The 17,755-nt window shown below is 46.1% G+C and overlaps 1 protein-coding gene across 1 annotated transcript in view; it reads left to right on the top strand.

Annotated features, from left to right (window-relative positions):
- MRPS6 (mitochondrial ribosomal protein S6) overlaps nucleotides 1-17,755 on the top strand; it is an 84,088-nt gene that overhangs the window by 6,553 nt on the left and 59,780 nt on the right. The window lies entirely within an intron of this gene.

Raw genomic sequence — 17,755 nt, 5'->3', positions numbered from 1 at the left:
ATGTATATGTGTATATGTATATATATATATATATATATATATATATATATATATGTGTGTGTGTGTATATATGTATATATGTATGTGTGTGTGTATATGTATATGTATATATATATATATATATATATATATATATATATATATATATATATATATATATATATATATATATATATATATATATATATATATATATATATATATATATATATATATATATATATATATATATTTATTTATTTTTGGTGGACCTCCGCTTAAAAAAAAAAAAACCTTTACAATTGCTTTAAAGCGGAACTGCAGTCTGCTCGCATAATTTGCAATAACAACATCTTTGCCATTCTGAAGCTTCCCTCCAACCACTTTGCATATTTTATATTTATTGTGATTCTGTACTTGCCAAATATGCTGCAGAAATTTCCCTCCACTGAGTCTGGCTGCAGCCATTTTAACTGTGGGTAGCTGAAGCTGCTGCCTGATCACTTCCTGGATTTACACAGACACCCAGAGCCAAGACTTCTCGTCCACATCAGTGCCTGACCTCACAAATCCGCTTCTGGAAGAACGGTCAAACATTCCCATAGACACTCCTAAACCTTGTGGACAGCCTTCCCAGAAGAGTTGAAGCTGTTATAGCTGCAAAGGGTGGGCCAACATCCTATTGAACCCTACGGCCAACATTTTTTTGCAGGAAAATAATTAAATGGAGAATAAGGTTAAACAGATGAACATTTCATAAAAAAATAAAGTTTTTGTTTTTTACTTGACAGATTGCCTTTAGACTAGGTTCACACATCCGGGACAGTTTTAGTGCAATCTTCAACCACTTAACGACCGCCGCATGTACATGTACGTCCACAGAATGGCATGTACAGGCAGATGGGCGTACCCGTTTGTCCCTGCCTGGTCGGGGGTCCGATTTTTCTCCCCCCCCCCCCCCGGTACATGCGGCGGTCGGTAAGCCTCAGGGATGACGGCGCGGCTATTCGTTTATAGCCGCTCCGTCGCGATCGCTCCCCGGAGCTGAAGAACGGGGAGAGCCGTATGTAAACACGTCTTCCCCGTTCTTCACTGTGGCGGCGTATCGATCGAGTCATCCCTTTTATAGGGAGACTCGATCGATGACGTCGGTCCTACAGCCACACCCCCCTACAGTTGTAAACACACACTAAGTGAACCCTAACTCCTACAGCGCCCCCTGTGGTTAACTCCCAAACTGCATCTGTCATTTTCACAATAAACAATGCAATTTAAATGCATCCCAAAAATGTGTCAAAATTGTCCGAAGTGTCCGCCATAATGTCGCAGTCACGAAAAAAAACGCTGGTCGCCGCCATTAGTAGTAAAATAAAAAAATAAAAATAAAACTATCCCCTATTTTGTAAACGCTCTAAATTTTGCGCAAACCAATCGATAAACGCTTATTGCGATTTTTTTTTTTTTTTTTTTTACCAAAAATAGGTAGAAGAATACGTATCGGCCTAAACTGAGGAAAATTGTTTTATGTTTTTGGGGGATATTTATTATAGCAAAAAGTAAAAAAATTTAATTTTTTTTCAAAATTGTCGCTCTATTTTTGTTTATAGCGCAAAAAATAAAAACCGCAGAGGTGATCAAATACCACCAAAAGAAAGCTTTATTTGTGGGAAAAAAAGGACGTCAATTTTGTTGGGAAGCCACGTCGCACGACCGCGCAATTGTCTGTTAAAGCGACGAAGTGCCGAATTGTAAAAACGCCTTTGGGCATTTAGCAGCATATTGGTCCGGGGCTTAAGTGGGTTAAAATTTAATGTGCGTGTAAAGGCGGGTGTCCCAATACTTTTGGTAATATAGCGTATATAGAAACTCAGGCAATTAATCGGACACTGAACATATTCATCCAGCCTCCAAAACCTTATTAAATTAGTCCGGAACACCTCTACTGGCGTAAGTAGATTTGTAAAATGGTGGAATCTTGTTAACGCCTTCTAGGCAAATACAGGCTTTTTATTTTATTTTTTTGGTTTGCAGTTCAGCTGTCAGTGAGGGGATCCAGCTGTCGGCTGAACTAGCTGAGCCTGATATCCATTTCACATATTGGAAGCCTTTGCCCAAGTACCGATACTCGTACAAATGCTTGATGTTGGCACCGATCTCCTTATCGGTGCAGCCCTAAAATCCACATGTCGCAATTTCCTATTTCCTCGTATCTTTTAAAGCTGTGTATTTTTATAGTGGGTTTTATTGCCTTTATAGGATCCTGTATCAGTGGGGTGAAGTTGGCACGGCTTTTCTTTTTAATTGCGTTCAGCAAGAGCTTACTTATGGAGATAACTTGCTGTTTCTCTGGGGTTTTCTAGGATTACTTCCGTCAACAGATTATCAAAAAACTATTTTAAGGGGGTGATTCACAGAGAGTTAGGCCGGCGTATCAGTAGATATGCCGACCTAACTCGGAATCTACGCCGACGCAAATTTAAGCGTATTCTGGAAACCAGATACGCTTAAATTAGGCTCAGATACGAGCGGCGTAAGTGTCTTACACCGTCGTATCCTAAAGTGTACTTTTTAGGCTGACCGCTAGGTGGCGCTACCATTGCGGTTGGCCTAGAATATGTAAATGAGTAGATACGCCGATTCACGAACATACACTTGCCCAACGCAGTAAAGATACGCCGTTTACGTAACGCACTTTCAGGCCTAAAGTTATTCCATCGAATAGCTGGAATAGTAATGTTAAGTATGGCCGTCTTTCCCGCGTCGAAATTAGAAAATTTTACGTCGTTTGCGTAAGTCGTCCGTGAATAGGGATTTACGTCCACGTCGAAACCAATAGGACCGTGCGGCGTACTTTGCCGCAATGCACACTGGGATATGTACGGACGGTTCGTAAAATACGTCAATCGCGTCAGGTCAACCCCCATTAAAATAAAACACGCCCCCTCAGCCGAATTTGAATTGGCCGCCCTTACGCCCGCCCGATTTACGCTACGCCGCTGTAACTTGGCAGGCAAGTACTTTGTGAATCATGTACTTGCCTCGCTAACTTACGGCGGCGTAGTGTAAATGCCATACGCTACGCCGTAACTATGCGCCCGCCATCCTGAATCTAGCTATAAGTTTTTTTAATTTTGCAATTTATAATTTTTTTTTTTTTTTTGTGTGTGAAGTTCGTAAAAACATTACAGACCTGCTGTTTTACAGCTGTGATGTATTTGGTTCCTTGTAGCCCGGGGGAAGGGTAGGATGTTTGATGCAATAAGGGGTTGATGACTTTAATGACAATACTTCTCATTCTTGGCTTCCTGTTTAACCACTTGCTTACTGGGCACATAAACCCCCTTCCTTCCCAGGCGAAATTTCAGCTTCCGGCACTGCGTCGCTTTAACTGACATTTGCGCGGTCGTGCGACGTGGCTCCCAAACAAAATTGGCGTCTTTTTTTCCCCCACAAATATAGCTTTATTTTGGTGGTATTTGATCACCTCTGCGTTTTTTTTTTTTTTGCGCTATAAACAAAAAAAGAGCGACAATTTAAAAAAAATATATATTTTTTTTACTTGTTGCTATAATAAATATCCCAATTTTTTTTTTAAAAAAACTATTTTTTTTCTCAGTTAAGGCCGATACGTATTTTTCGACGTATTTTTGTAAAAAATAAAAAAAATCGCAATAAGCGACTGGTTTGCGCAAAAGTTATAGCGCCTACAAAATGGGGAACAGAATTATGATTTTTTTCATTTTTTTTTTTTTTTTTACTAGTAATGGTGGCGATCTGCGTTTTTTTTTTTTTTTTTATATTGGGACTGCGACGTTATGGCGGACGTATCGGACACTTTCGACACAAATTTGGGACCATTCACATTTATACAGTAATCAGTGCTATAAAAATGCACTAATTACTGTATAAATGTGACTGGCAGGGAAGGGGTTAACACTAGGGGGGCATGGAAGGGGTTATATGTGTAGCCTGGGTGTGTTCTAACTGAGGGGGGTGACTGGGGGAGGTGACCGATGCTGTGTCCCTTTGTACAAGGGACACAGATCGGTCTCCTCTCCTCTGACAGCACGTGGAGCTCTGTGTTTACACACAGAGCTCCACGTCCCTGCTGTTACCGACGATCGCGTGTACCCGGCGGACATCGCGGCCGCCTGGTACACACATCGGGTCCCCAGCGATGCGGCGGCACAGTGGTTACCCACCGCGCGCCCCCCAGTAGCGCGCGCGGGTAATGCATTTCAAAAGACGTCCAGTTGGCACCTGAGAACCACGCTGTTGACGTCTTTTGTCAATAGCGCGGGTCTCAAGTGGTAAAAGTCGGACTTGGTTTCCTAACATCTAATAATAGTAGTGATATAAATAGCAAACAATAAGATGGCCCTATTTATCTGGAGTCCCGGTGTCGTTACGTGTCAGAAATTCATGAGGTTTAAAAAAAAAAAAAAGTGATCTGATAACTTTATCAAGGTGGCATTTTTAGTCGGCAGATAGACGGCCTTATCATGTTGACAAAGTCAGGTGAGGTCCATGGTGGCAGGTGGTTGGACAGGTTGGCAAACTTCTTATTAATTGGCACAGACCGTGTATTCCCTTCTACATTGTTCTAAAGTTTACAAGGTGCTCTGCGATGATTGGATATAGTGTTGGCCTGAGCGAAGTCCAATTGTCTGCGTCCCTATGTACTCTCTCTTATGCAGCCTTTCTCAGCTTTCATGAAGCCTTGGGGGTCCTCCAGAGATTGGTAGGGGAGCCTTGAGCACTGCCAGATCTCCCATGTGATGGTGCCGGCATGGTTCTAGGGCCAGTGCCATTTGGTCCAGCCATTGAATTGGGTCTAGTGGAGTTTCTTGGTTCATCTGTCGGGTAATCAACCATTGACATCAAAGATCTTTTTAGCAGTCTGTGATGGGAGGCATTCTTCCTTCTAATTCCCCAAGAATGGCACACCTCCCACTGATCACCAGTGTAAGGGGGGGGGGGGCTCCCCCTTTTCCCTGGCCGCCAGTATAAGGGGGCTCCCCCTTTTCCCTGGCCGCCAGTATAAGGGGGCTCCCCCTTTTCCCTGGCCGCCAGTATAAGGGGGCTCCCCCTTTTCCCTGGCCGCCAGTGTAAGGGGGGGGGGAAGGCCTCCCCTTTTCCCTGGCCGCCAGTGTAGGGGGGGGGGGGAAGGCTCCCCTTTTCCCTGGCCGCCAGTGTAGGGGGGGGGGGGCTCCCCTTTTCCCTGGCCGCCAGTGTAAGGGGGGGGGCTCCCCTTTTCCCTGGCCGCCAGTGTAAGGGGGGGGGGCTCCCCTTTTCCTTGGCCGCCAGTGTAAGGGGGGGGGGGCTCCCCTTTTCCCTGGCCGCCAGTGTAAGGGGGGGGGGCTCCCCTTTTCCCTGGCCGCCAGTGTAAGGGGGGGGGGCTCCCCTTTTCCCTGGCCGCCAGTGTAGGGGGGGGGGGGCCCCCCTTTTCCCTGGCCGCCAGGGGAAGGGGGGGGGGGCTCCCCTTTTCCCTGGCCGCCAGTGTAAGGGGGGGGGCTCCCCTTTTCCCTGGCCGCCAGTGTAAGGGGGGGGGGCTTCCCTTTTCCCTGGCCGCCAGTGTAAGGGGGGGGGGGGGAGGGCTCCCCTTTTCCCTGGCCGCCAGTGTAAGGGGGGGGGGGAAGGGCTCCCCTTTTCCCTGGCCGCCAGTGTAAGGGCTCCCCTTTTCCCTGGCCGCCAGTGTAAGGGGGGGGGGGAAGGGCTCCCCTTTTCCCTGGCCGCCAGTGTAAGGGGGGGGTGGAGGGCTCCCCTTTTCCCTGGCCGCCAGTGTAAGGGGGGGGTGGAGGGCTCCCCTTTTCCCTGGCCGCCAGTGTAAGGGGGGGGGGAGGGCTCCCCTTTTCCCTGGCCGCCAGTGTAAGGGGGGGGGGGGAGGGCTCCCCTTTTCCCTGGCCGCCAGTGTAAGGGGGGGGGGGAAGGGCTCCCCTTTTCCCTGGCCGCCAGTGTAAGGGCTCCCCTTTTCCCTGGCCGCCAGTGTAAGGGGGGGGGGGGGGCTCCCCTTTTCCCTGGCCGCCAGTGTAAGGGGGGGGGGGAAGGGCTCCCCTTTTCCCTGGCCGCCAGTGTAAGGGCTCCCCTTTTCCCTGGCCGCCAGTGTAAGGGGGGGGGGGGAAGGGCTCCCCTTTTCCCTGGCCGCCAGTGTAAGGGGGGGGTGGAGGGCTCCCCTTTTCCCTGGCCGCCAGGGTAAGGGGGGGGTGGAGGGCTCCCCTTTTCCCTGGCCGCCAGTGTAAGGGGGGGGGGAGGGCTCCCCTTTTCCCTGGCCGCCAGTGTAAGGGGGGGGGGAGGGCTCCCCTTTTCCCTGGCCGCCAGTGTAAGGGGGGGGGCTCCCCTTTTCCCTGGCCGCCAGTGTAAGGGGGGGGGCTCCCCTTTTCCCTGGCCGCTAGTGTAGGGGGAATTCCCCGGCCCACCGGGATTCAGTTTGGAGGCCACTGGTCTAGTTGATAGAATATTGTGAAGTTAAAACTATTGATTGGTTAAAGTCCTTATTGGCTGGCCATGCCAGCCTTATTATCCGTGGGCTGTTTTTAGCACTCTTCTATGGGCTGGTCCAAAGTTCTAACTGAATGTTTTACTACATCCATTTAGCAATGAAAATGAACTGTATATTTCACGGGTAACTTCTTAGATGTGCTCATTAGAATTGGAGGCTACTTAAGAGATGCACGGGGGCTAGAGAGAAAGTTGGTTACTTATCGAAACGTGAGTGTAAAAACACACTTGCCTCAGAACCAAAATCTGGTCCTTCAGCTTCTTTGCCACAACAAATCGATTTAAGGTAATGGATTGCCCTACGCAGGACACGCAGAATTGCGTTAAAATTGCCCACACAAAATCGGGACTGCCAGTTTCTGCTATGCAAAGTGGTAACGGGCCCTGAATCTGGCTCAGCAGGGATCGCTCCGTTGATTCTGTCCTCTATGGGGAGATCGGATGAAAACGGAGCGCCTGTGCGTTTTCATCTGACCCGCTGGACGGGTGGTGAACGTATTGCCATCCGTCTGTTTTGAGCAGATCTTGTTGGATCGGATGGCAGGTGGGTGTCAGCGGACACTTGCATTGGAATCCGCCTCCCCAAATGAGGCAATGGGTGGCCCGATCGGATCCGCCTGAAAACGGACAGGTGAACTGATCATGTGAAAGGGGCCTAAATGATGTCAATATTTACCTACAGTGAGGGGGGGGGGGGGGATATTTGATCCACTGACAAAGAAATGATCAGTCTATAATTTTTTTTTTTTTTTACGAATATCTTTTGAGCTCTTCTAATCTCAGCTTGTTCCCTGTATAGAAGACACCTGGGAGCCAGAAATCTTGCTGATGGGGGATCAAATACTTCTTTCACTCATTAACCACTTAACGACCGCCGCATGTACATATACGTCCACAGAATGGCACGTACAGGCAGATGGGCGTACATGTACGTCCCTGCCTTTCCGGGGGTCCGATCGGGACCCCGCCGGTACAGAAATCGTGTGGGAGCGATCCGGGATGAGGGCGCGGCTATTCGTTTATAGCCGCCCCCTCGCGATCGCTCCCCGGAGCTGAAGAACGGTGAGAGCCGTATGTAAACACGGCTTCCCCGTGCTTCACTGTGGCGGCTGCATCGATCGAGTGATCCCTTTTATAGGGAGACACAATCGATGACGTCAGACCTACAGCCACACCCCCCTACAGTTGTAAACACACACTAGGTGAAACATAACTCCTTCAGCGCCCCCTGTGGTTAACTCCCAAACTGCAACTGTAATTTTCACAATAAACAATGCATTTTAAATGCATTTTTTGCTGTGAAAATGACAATGGTCCCAAAAATGTGTCAAAATTGTCCAAAGTGTCGGCCATAATGTCGCAGTCACCAAAAAAAATGCTCGACGAGAAAAATGCCCATTTTATTTTATTTATTTTTGCTCTATTGTTTCTCGTCCTTTTTTTACGTTGTGTGTAGGCTTTAACGAGGCGGGAAAAAAATGCGCATTCAAATTATGAGACAGGGAAATTGGCAAAAGCAGCCCAAAGGGTGGCGCCATTCTAATAGAACTGCCCCTTTTATAGTGCCGTCGTACGTGTTGTACGTCACCACGCTTTGCTCGAGCAATTTTTTTTCACGAACGTGTGAATGCAAGGCAGGCTTGAGAGGAATCGCGACAAATCACATAGAGAAAAAAATCTTTTTTTTTGCATGACATGGATAACGGCCGTGTGTACGCGACACAACTGTTAAAATAAACCTGCAATTTAAATGATGGGCTGATCATTTGTTTGTCAGTGGGCAAACGTACAAAATAAGCAGGGGATCAAATACTTTTTTTTTTTAACCCCCCCCCCCCCCCCCCCCCCACTGTATGCTGACGGCGCTCCGGTCACATGATCTCTCCAGGATCCGGCTAGAGTGAAGAGGAGAAAGCAGTGATAACGGCTACAGAGCCTGCATGGTGATGTCACCCATTGACTTACGGTGGGGCATCTGTTGTCGGCGTTCTCTCCCCTGATGTCAGCGAAGGGACCCAATCGCAGGATCAGACTAGAGCAACCTCATAATGGGTAAGTATAGACTTCTTTACTTTTGCAGGGTAGTTAGAACACTCTTGGAATAGGGGTGGAAGGGGGTTAAAGCGGAGTTCCGGCCACAATTTCACTTTTTAAATATAAATACCCCTGTAATACACAAGCTTAATGTATTCTAGTAAAGTTAGTCTGTAAACTAAGGTCCGTTTTGTTAGGTTGTTACAGCATTTAGACACTTTATAAAATAGAAATTGACTGGGGCCATCTTAAGTGTGGGCATCACTTTCTTGATGAGGGCTTTAACAATGTAAGAACGGCTTGCATTGCCTTACAAATGTCCGTTTTGCAGGTTTTAAAATGATTATGAGTACGTAGAGCATCTGTCCATTGTGTGTTCATTGCAGTTTATTGCTGTATGCTGGAAGCCATGTCTAGGCTCTTGAATATTTTATTGATCACACTTAAACCTCCATTAGATCCATTACCAGAAACGGAACTTTAGTCAGAAAATTAAGTCCTCCTAGATCACTTCAGGCTGGCCACTTTTGCGGGTATAGCTATGTAACCCATTTAAAATAAGTGTCTATTATTAATATAATATTTAAGGTACAGTATCTATCGGCGTATACCGCGCACTTTTTTTCCCCTTAAAATAAGGGGAAAATCGTGGGTGCGCGATATACGCCGATACACGCTTCCCTCGCTCGGTTTGAATGCCTGCGCCGACATATACAGAGTGCAGTACACTCGTCTACATTCGGCCAGGCTCGGCTTCAATCGTGCTCACGCATAAACGTCACAGAGCGTGAGCGCGAGCGAAGCTGAGCCTTGCCGAATGTAGACGAGTGTACTGCACTCAGTATTTTTTCGGCACAGGCATTCAAACTGAGCGCGGGAAGCGCCGATTTGACGGGGAGAAGCCGGGAGGACGCCACCGAAGCCGCAGACGGACGCCGAGGCCGCCGATGGACACCGCGCAAGACCCCAAAACTGTAAGTACTAAAATGTTTTTTTTACAGGAATTGCTGGTCCACATTAGGGGTGCGCGCTATACGCCGGAGCGCGCAATACTCTGATAAATACGGTACTTATATGGCGCCGTCAATTTACACAGCGCTTTACGTATACATTGTACATTCACATCAGTCCCTACCCTCCAAGGAGCTTACAATCTAAAGTCCCTAACTCACATTCATATACTAGGGCCAATTTAGACCAAAGCTAATTAACCTACCAGCATGTCTTTGGAATGTGGGAGGAAACCGGAGTACCCAGGGGGAACATGCAAGCTCCAGGCAGGTAGTGTCATGGTTGGGATTCCAGGCAAAAGTGCTACCCACTACACCACTATGCAGCAGATCCTCAGTGACGTGGTGGGCCCCTATACCCCTTAAAGTGGGAGCTGTGCAGCCCTGATTCTCATCTTCTAGGTTCCCCACACTGTCAGTAGCATCAGTAGGAGCAGATGGTGGCTTTTGCGTTTGAAAATTGACAGATCTTCCTGTTCATTAGTGACTCGTAGGTTTTGATGTTCCAAAGGGGTAGAGACTATGAATGTTTTTTGAGCTTTAGTAAGAAGGGTGAAGCTTTGTGTACTTTTAGGCCCGGATTCTCGTACGAGTTACGCCGGCGTATCTCCAGATACGCCGTCGTAACTGAGTCCGAGCCGTCGTATCTATGCGCCTGATTCTTGGAATCAGTTACGCATAGATTTGTATTAGATCCGACCGGCGTAAGTCTCTTACGCCGTCGTATCTTAACTGCATATTTACGCTGGCCGCTAGGGGCGTGTACGCTGATTTACGCCTAGAAATATGTAATTCAGCTAGATTTCACGAACGTATGCCCGGCCGACACAGATACGCCGTTTACGTTAGGCTTTTCCTGGTGTAAAGTTACCCCTGCTATATGAGGTGTACATGAGGCGTACCAATGTCAAGTATGGACGTCGGGCCAGCGTCAAATTTTTTACGTTGTTTGCGCAAGTCATTCGCGAATAGGGCTGGGCGTCGTTTAAGTCGAAAGCATTGGCTTCTTGCAGGTTAATTTGGAGCATGCGCACTGGGATACTTTCACGGACGGCGCATGCGCCGTTCGTAAAAAGCGTCATTTACGTGGGGTCACATTAAATTTACATAACACACGCCCACATCTACCACACTTAAATTAGGCGGGCTTACGCCGGCCTATTTACGCTACGCCGCCGCAACTTTGGTTTGAGAATACGGCACTTGCCTGTCAAAGTTGCGGAGGCGTAACCTAAATAGGATACGTTACGCCCGCACAAAGATACTTGGTTCTACGCGAATCCGGGCCTAAGTCACCTAATCGCGCATGGATTATTTTTTTTTTTTTTCCATTGCATATGATCGAGTATTCAAATTGGACATTGGCTTACCTTATTTATTATGTTTTTTGAAACATTTACTTTGCGAAGGGAGCTGATTGACGTGCTTTAGTAAATCAACACCGCTGCTTCTGATTTTGCTCATGTCACAACTTTTTCGATTTGCAATCAGTTGAGGAAGTGTTAGAACTTTGGTCAGGTCCTCACGGCTCCGTTGGGAAGATTTCCCTTCAACGTTTTTTTGTTCTAAAATAGAGATTGTCTCACTTCCTGTCTGAGTGACATTGGGCAGGAAGTGGGATAATATCGTCTGAACAAGGCATATTGTGACGGATATTGGCTGTATAGCATCATGCAATGCAATGTATTGCTTTTTATAAGACATTTCAGACCGAGAAGAGGTTTGCTTGTCTTTCTGTAGATTTTAATGAGTAGAACAGCTGTGGGTAGCCAAATATCCTTTCCACTAATTGAGCCTCTAGACATTGCTTTACATCTGACTTTTCCTAATTGGTGTTTCATATCACGTCCATCTAAAATTGATATTTCAGATGTGTGGACTGGACTGAAAAAAAAAAAAAAAATTATATTATAATTTGTATTTTGGGTAAACTACTTACTAATTTTTGTATGATAGATTTCTTTTTTTTGGGGGGGGATAAGTGACAAGACATGTTTTTTAGCAACTCCCAAACAGCGATCTCTCCACTGAAGGTCCCAACCTTTCAATATATTCAACTCCTTTCTGTAAACGAAAAGAACAATCAAAGACTGAAATTCACTTGATGACCTTGTAAGGTGAGAAGATTATTAGCCAGATTCAGGTAGACGCGCCTAACTTTAGGCAGGCGTAGCGTATCTCGTATACGCTACGCCGCCGTAAGTTAGAGAGGCAAGTATAGTATTCACAAACAACTTGCGTCCTAAGTTACGGCGGCGTAGTGTTAATGTGCCGGCGTAAGCGTGCGCCTAATTCAAATGTGGAAGAGGTGGGCGTGTTTTATGTCAATTAAGCATGACCCCACGTAAATGACGCTTTGAACGAACTGCGCATGCGCCGTCCGTGGACGTAACCCAGTGCGCATGCTCCAAATTACGCCGCAAAGACTCATTGGTTTCGACGTGAACGTAAGTTACGGCCAGCCCCATTCACGGACGACTTACGCAAACGACGTAAAACGTGAAAAATTTGACGCGGTTCCGACGTCCATACTTAACATTGGCTGCGCCATCTTTTTGGTGGTTTATCTTTACACCTGAAAACGCCTTACATAATCGACGGATCTTTACTGCGACGGGCAAGCGTACGTTCATGAATAGGCGTATCTCACTGATTTACGCATTCTAGGCGTAAATCGGCGTACACGCCCCTAGCGGCCAGCGTAAATAGACAGCTAAGATGCGCCGGCGGTCGTATCTGAGCAACATTTAAGTGTATCTCAATTTGAGAATACGCTTAAATATACGACGGCGCAGATTCAGAGTTACGACGGCATATCTACTGATACGCCGTCGTATCTCTACCTGAATCTGGCTACTGAGGTCTTGGGCTTCTGCTCCTAAATTCCATAAATTGTATAACAAGCCAGTAGGTGACTGTGATTAAAACATTACTAAAATCCATATCGGAATATATATTGAAATAGTTAAACAGACCCTAGTGGTACAAGAAAAAGACAGGAGCTCCAGACCAAATGAAGAGATTTTCATCATAAAAAGTCAAAAGGACATCTTTTTCCAGGATGTTCAGCTGCTGGAGTCTACTCTTAATACTGAGATTATTATTTTTTTTTTATTAATTTTTAACCAATTCATCTCCCAAGACCGTCCAGATTCTTGAATTCAATGATAAACAGCACCCATAAATAACCCTTGGGGGGGGAAAAACATTGGCCTGGCCTTTTGATATTTGGTATATTTGCTATATTTAAGTTCTTTACAGCCTTTTTCGCATTTGGTTTGGATCTCCTACATGTGCTTTTAGTGCAGGTCCCATTTTGATTTTTGACTGCTACAAAGAGCCCTTTTGTATGGTTTATATCTGAAGTCTTGACGGTGAAGTCAGTCGAGTTACGAACACCCGAGTTACGAACACCCGAGTTACGAACACCCGAGTTACGAACACCCGAGTTACGAACACCCGAGTTACGAACACCCGAGTTACGAACACCCGAGTTACGAACACCCGAGTTACGAACACCCGAGTTACGAACACCCGAGTTACGAACACCCGAGTTACGAACGACTCAAATGCCGGCCACTTGTGCTCTACGCTTGTCCTGGATACCTCCGAGCTCCTCCGGACACATCCCACACTGCAGTATCGCATGGCCAGAAGAGCCCCAGATAACATAACAAGCGCCCCGAACATCCCACATCCATGCACAGGCGGAAGTTACATTTGCGAATGCAGTGTTGCGACTTATGAACAACTTCGACTCACGAACAAGCCTACAGTCCTTATTGTGTTCGTAACTCGGACTGCCTGTAACCCAGACAGATATGTGAATGTGTTAAAGGAACCAAGAATGCCTTCACCCATCCAGTGCATAGTACAGTAGAGCCTTCTTACCACATCTGTGCTATTCAGTGGTTCAATGAAGGGCTTTTTGGTTGTAGGCCCGTCCACACCAGGGCTGTGGAGTCGGTAGATAAATGTTCTGACTCCGACTCCTCAGTTTTATGTACTTCCGACTCCTCGACTCCGACTCCTCTGTATTAATATGCGAATGTATTTTATACATTCCTTGAGGGAAAGAAACGCAACTTACCACCAGTGTCATCTTAAGAGCATTATAGGCCCCCGGGCAATACAGTGCACTGGGGCCCTGTCTACACAATTACGCACGAGAATTACTGACAAAAATCATAACATTTACTGGCAGAACCACATTTTTTACTGCCACTGCAAAAAAAGTACCTAAAATTACAGTTTTCAGTGCCCAACAATGCAAATGTCAGCACTAGCTATATGTTTATAGTTTAAATACTATTAGAAATGTGTTTAAGTTAAACAAAAGTAAAAAAAAAAAAAATGTCTTCATTGACATGAAGGTCAGGTTACTATAACCCAGCCAGCACAGAGTTTCCTCTTACATCAGAGTCTGCAGGATTCCCCCTTACAGTGAAAGGGAACTCTTATGTAAAGGGGAACGCTGCAGATCATGATCTAAGGGGGGAACTCCGATGTGGAGGGGGGCTATGGTGACCAGAGACAACCTTATATCAGAGTCCACTGCTTTCTCTTTCCCACTTACATCAGGGTCCGCAGACTGAGTTCCCCCTTGCATTGTAAGGGGGAATCCTGCAGACTCTGATGTGGGGGGTACTCTGGTGAGCAGAGACCACCTTCCTTAGATTAAATACACTAAGGTAAGGGGGGTCACTAATATAGGAGGGGGAACCTTTATATCAGTGCCCCCTTACATTTTTGCATTCACTCCCCCCTTACATCAGCAACCCCCCGCACTCGTGGAGGACCGGATCTTCTCTGTGATTTCCGCGAACTGGGCATGGGCAGTTCTAACCCGTCACTCTCCATAATTTTTTACTGGGGTTGCTGGGCAGCCGGTGGGGCCCCCCAGGCAAGCGGGGCCCCCGGGCAACTTCCCAGCGTGCCCAATGGAAAAGATGGCCCTGCCTACCACAGGACTACTGGCTGGGAAGCCAACAGTCTACTGTATTGCACAGTTTAAGCAAAAGACAAACACAATGAAAACAAAGTTTTATAAAAAAAAAAATATTAATCAATCAAGTGGCTGGATAGTAGCAGCAGGCATAAACATCAGGAACAGGATCTTTACCAGTTCAAAAATACAAACCACATTATTTGGTTGTTTTAGAACAAAAACAAAGCTTATCTATAATGAACCAAAAACAAAATCTGTAAAACCTAGAAATGGTTTATATTAAATCTTGAAATGTAGTTATAGGCTTAGCAAATGCAAATCAATTCAATGTAGAGTTCTAAGGAAGAGAATTGCCTCTGCCAGATCCTCTTTCATAGAGGCTCTTAAGTCAGACTTTATTATTTTTAGGGCTGAAAATAATCTTTCGACACTGACTTGGGTGGGTGGCATTGCAGTAACTATTCTGGCCACATCACTAACGATCTCTGGATAAACAAGGATGGCTTCTTCAACAGTAAGTTTTGATGAGCGATCATACTTTTCAACTTCTTTTAGTGCTTTATAAAACTCCTGTTGGAATTTTTTTTTTAATTCCAATCTAAATTTAGTAGGAGTCGGAGTCGGTGCATTGTTTGCCGACTCCAGGTACCCAAAATTTCCCCCGACCTCGACTCCGACTCCACAGCCCTGGTCCACACGATGGGATTATCCGACGGGAAGTGTGATGACAGGCTGTTGTCAGAACATCCGATTGTTTGTATGCTCAATCAGACAATGGTTGGATTTTCCGCCAACAAATGTGGGATAGCATGCTTTAAAATTGTCTGCCACCAAATGTGTGTTGGATTATCCGATCGTGTGTACACAAGTACTTCACTCCAAAGTACAAACACGCATGCTCAGAAGCAATGCTAACCACGACACAACATTAGCAGAAGTTGCCCAAAGGGTGGCGCTAAAGAGCTGAAAAACAATGTTGTTTTGTGTTTGTTGGCGGACTATTCTTTGCCGTTTGTATGCAATACAAGTTTCTGGCCAACGCCCTTCGGACAAATCTGATCGTGTGTACCAGGCTTTACATTCAGTCATACTTTTTTTTTTTTTTTTTTTTTGGGGTCAACAAGCCCAACTCCAGAAGCCATGATTTTCATACACTGCATTGATGATGGCCAACAAGCTTGAAACGCCTGTATGCATGTTTGGCATAATTGGCTTTCTAATACTAGATTGTATTTGTGCTATACACGAATGGCTCTGGATGCACAGTTGGCTATGGGCATAAAATGATTGCTTCCATGGCTTCATCCACTATCCTGGAAGGAGGAATAATGCCTACATTTTTGTGATATACGATGGAATGGGGCATGTGACTATGCTCCCCCCCCCCCCCCCCCCCACCCCCCCCCCCCACACACACTTTTTTTTTTTTTTAAAGGCTTTACTGTGCTAGGGCAAGTATTTAGACCAATAAAAATGAAGCAGTGATCTATTTGTTGTAGCTGATACCCCATTTTGCCTTGGGGTCCTTCACAGAAGTTCTGCTCTGGCTACCTTTACTTGGCACTTCTTGGCACCCTATGATATAATTTGCCCATATGATAGAGGGAGGCATAAGGCACCCTATCCAATGATAGGATTACCTCCCAACTGTAGCATAAGTGGGAGTTCAACAGAGCAGTATCTGATGTCAGGAGTATGGATAAAAACCTTGTAATGGAAGCAGAGATGCAGCTTTATTGCTTATGACCTGAGAGAGAGGGGATAGACAATCCCAGTGGATATACCGTATTTATCTTGCTATAATGCGCCCCGGCATATAGCGTGCACCCCCGAACTTGAAGAAAAATTCCTGGAAAAAAATAAATACTTTGTTTCGATGCCCCTCGTCGGTGTCTTGCCCGTCGTCCATCGGCGGCCTCGTCCAGTCCAGCGTCCTTCTGCGGCCATCGTGGCGTCCTCCCCGCTTCCCGTGCTGTGCTTGAACCACTGCGCCTGCATATACAGAGCGCAGTACACTCGGGCAGGCTTGTGCGTAAAGGACGCACAGGACGTGACCGCGAGAGGAGCTGAGCCTGCCCAACTATACCCGAGTGGTTCAAACACAGCGCGGGTATGGGCGTATATCGCGCACCCACGATTTTGCCCTGATTTTCAGGGCAAAAAAGTGCGCGGTATATGCCGATAAATACGGTAATTAAAAACAATGGTTGGGACTTTATATGAGAGCGCAAGGCATGTGCAGCCAACCGCCTCCATCCCCGATACTTGAGCAAAAGGAAGAAGGGTGGGACTATATGAGGCATGCATCCAAGGAGATGACGCGATATCAATGAAATATGGCAAATACCTGATAAATGGAACTATGAGCATTTACATGAAAGCATTGCATAACAACAATTGTCAGTCATTTATTGGTATATAAAAAATATATGACAATATTGGTAATGACATGATAGTATAATAACATAGTAAGTTCATACTTTAATATATTTGGTCCTTTATATTGTTTATAGTGTGTCTCCATAGTAAATAACTGTAGCCATAGTTAAGGCGGGAGATCACCCATAATTTTTTTTTTTACCCTTAGATGGATGCTCATTTTGTCTAGGGGAATCGGCTAGTTGTTTTAAAATCCGAGCAGTACTTACCGTTGTAGAGGGCGATCTTCTCCGCCGCTTCCGGGTATGGGCTGCGGGACTGGGCGTTCCTTCTTGATTGACAGTCTTCCGACAGGCTTCCGACGGTCGCTTCTTTCGGCTACTCGTGACGCGATGGATGCGACCGTCGGAAGACTGTCAATCAAAATAGGAACGCCCAGTCCCGCAGCCCATACCCGGAAGCGGTGGAGAAGATCGCTCTCTACAACGGTAAGTACAGCTTCGATTTTAAAACAACTAGCCGATTCCCCTAGACAAAATGAGCAGGGATCTAAGGGTAAAAAATGTTATTTCCGGGTGAACCTCCACTTTAATTGGTACAATCCAATTGGTATATGAGGTAGTTGATAGTAGCAATATAAATTATAAGTGAGGGGGCATCTATTGGCTCGACGCGTTTCGAGGCGACTGACACTCTTCAGGAGCAGGTGAGGGGTGGCGTCTATAAATATTAAAACACGTAATTAATTTGTGATAGAATGGTATGTCTATCTACAGAGAGAGGAGGGGGGAAAGAAAGATTTTCCTCAAGTCCCATCCTTCTTCCTTTTTGCTCAGACAATCCCCGTGGTTGCCTAATCTCTAGGGATAAGAAAACCATGCTATTATTAGTTTAAGTTGCACATAAT

Source organism: Rana temporaria, chromosome 2 (assembly GCF_905171775.1).
Source record: "Rana temporaria chromosome 2, aRanTem1.1, whole genome shotgun sequence".
Lineage (NCBI taxonomy): Eukaryota > Metazoa > Chordata > Amphibia > Anura > Ranidae > Rana > Rana temporaria.
Note: the sequence above shows the minus strand (reverse complement) of the source record. Positions and strands in the feature narration are given on the sequence as shown.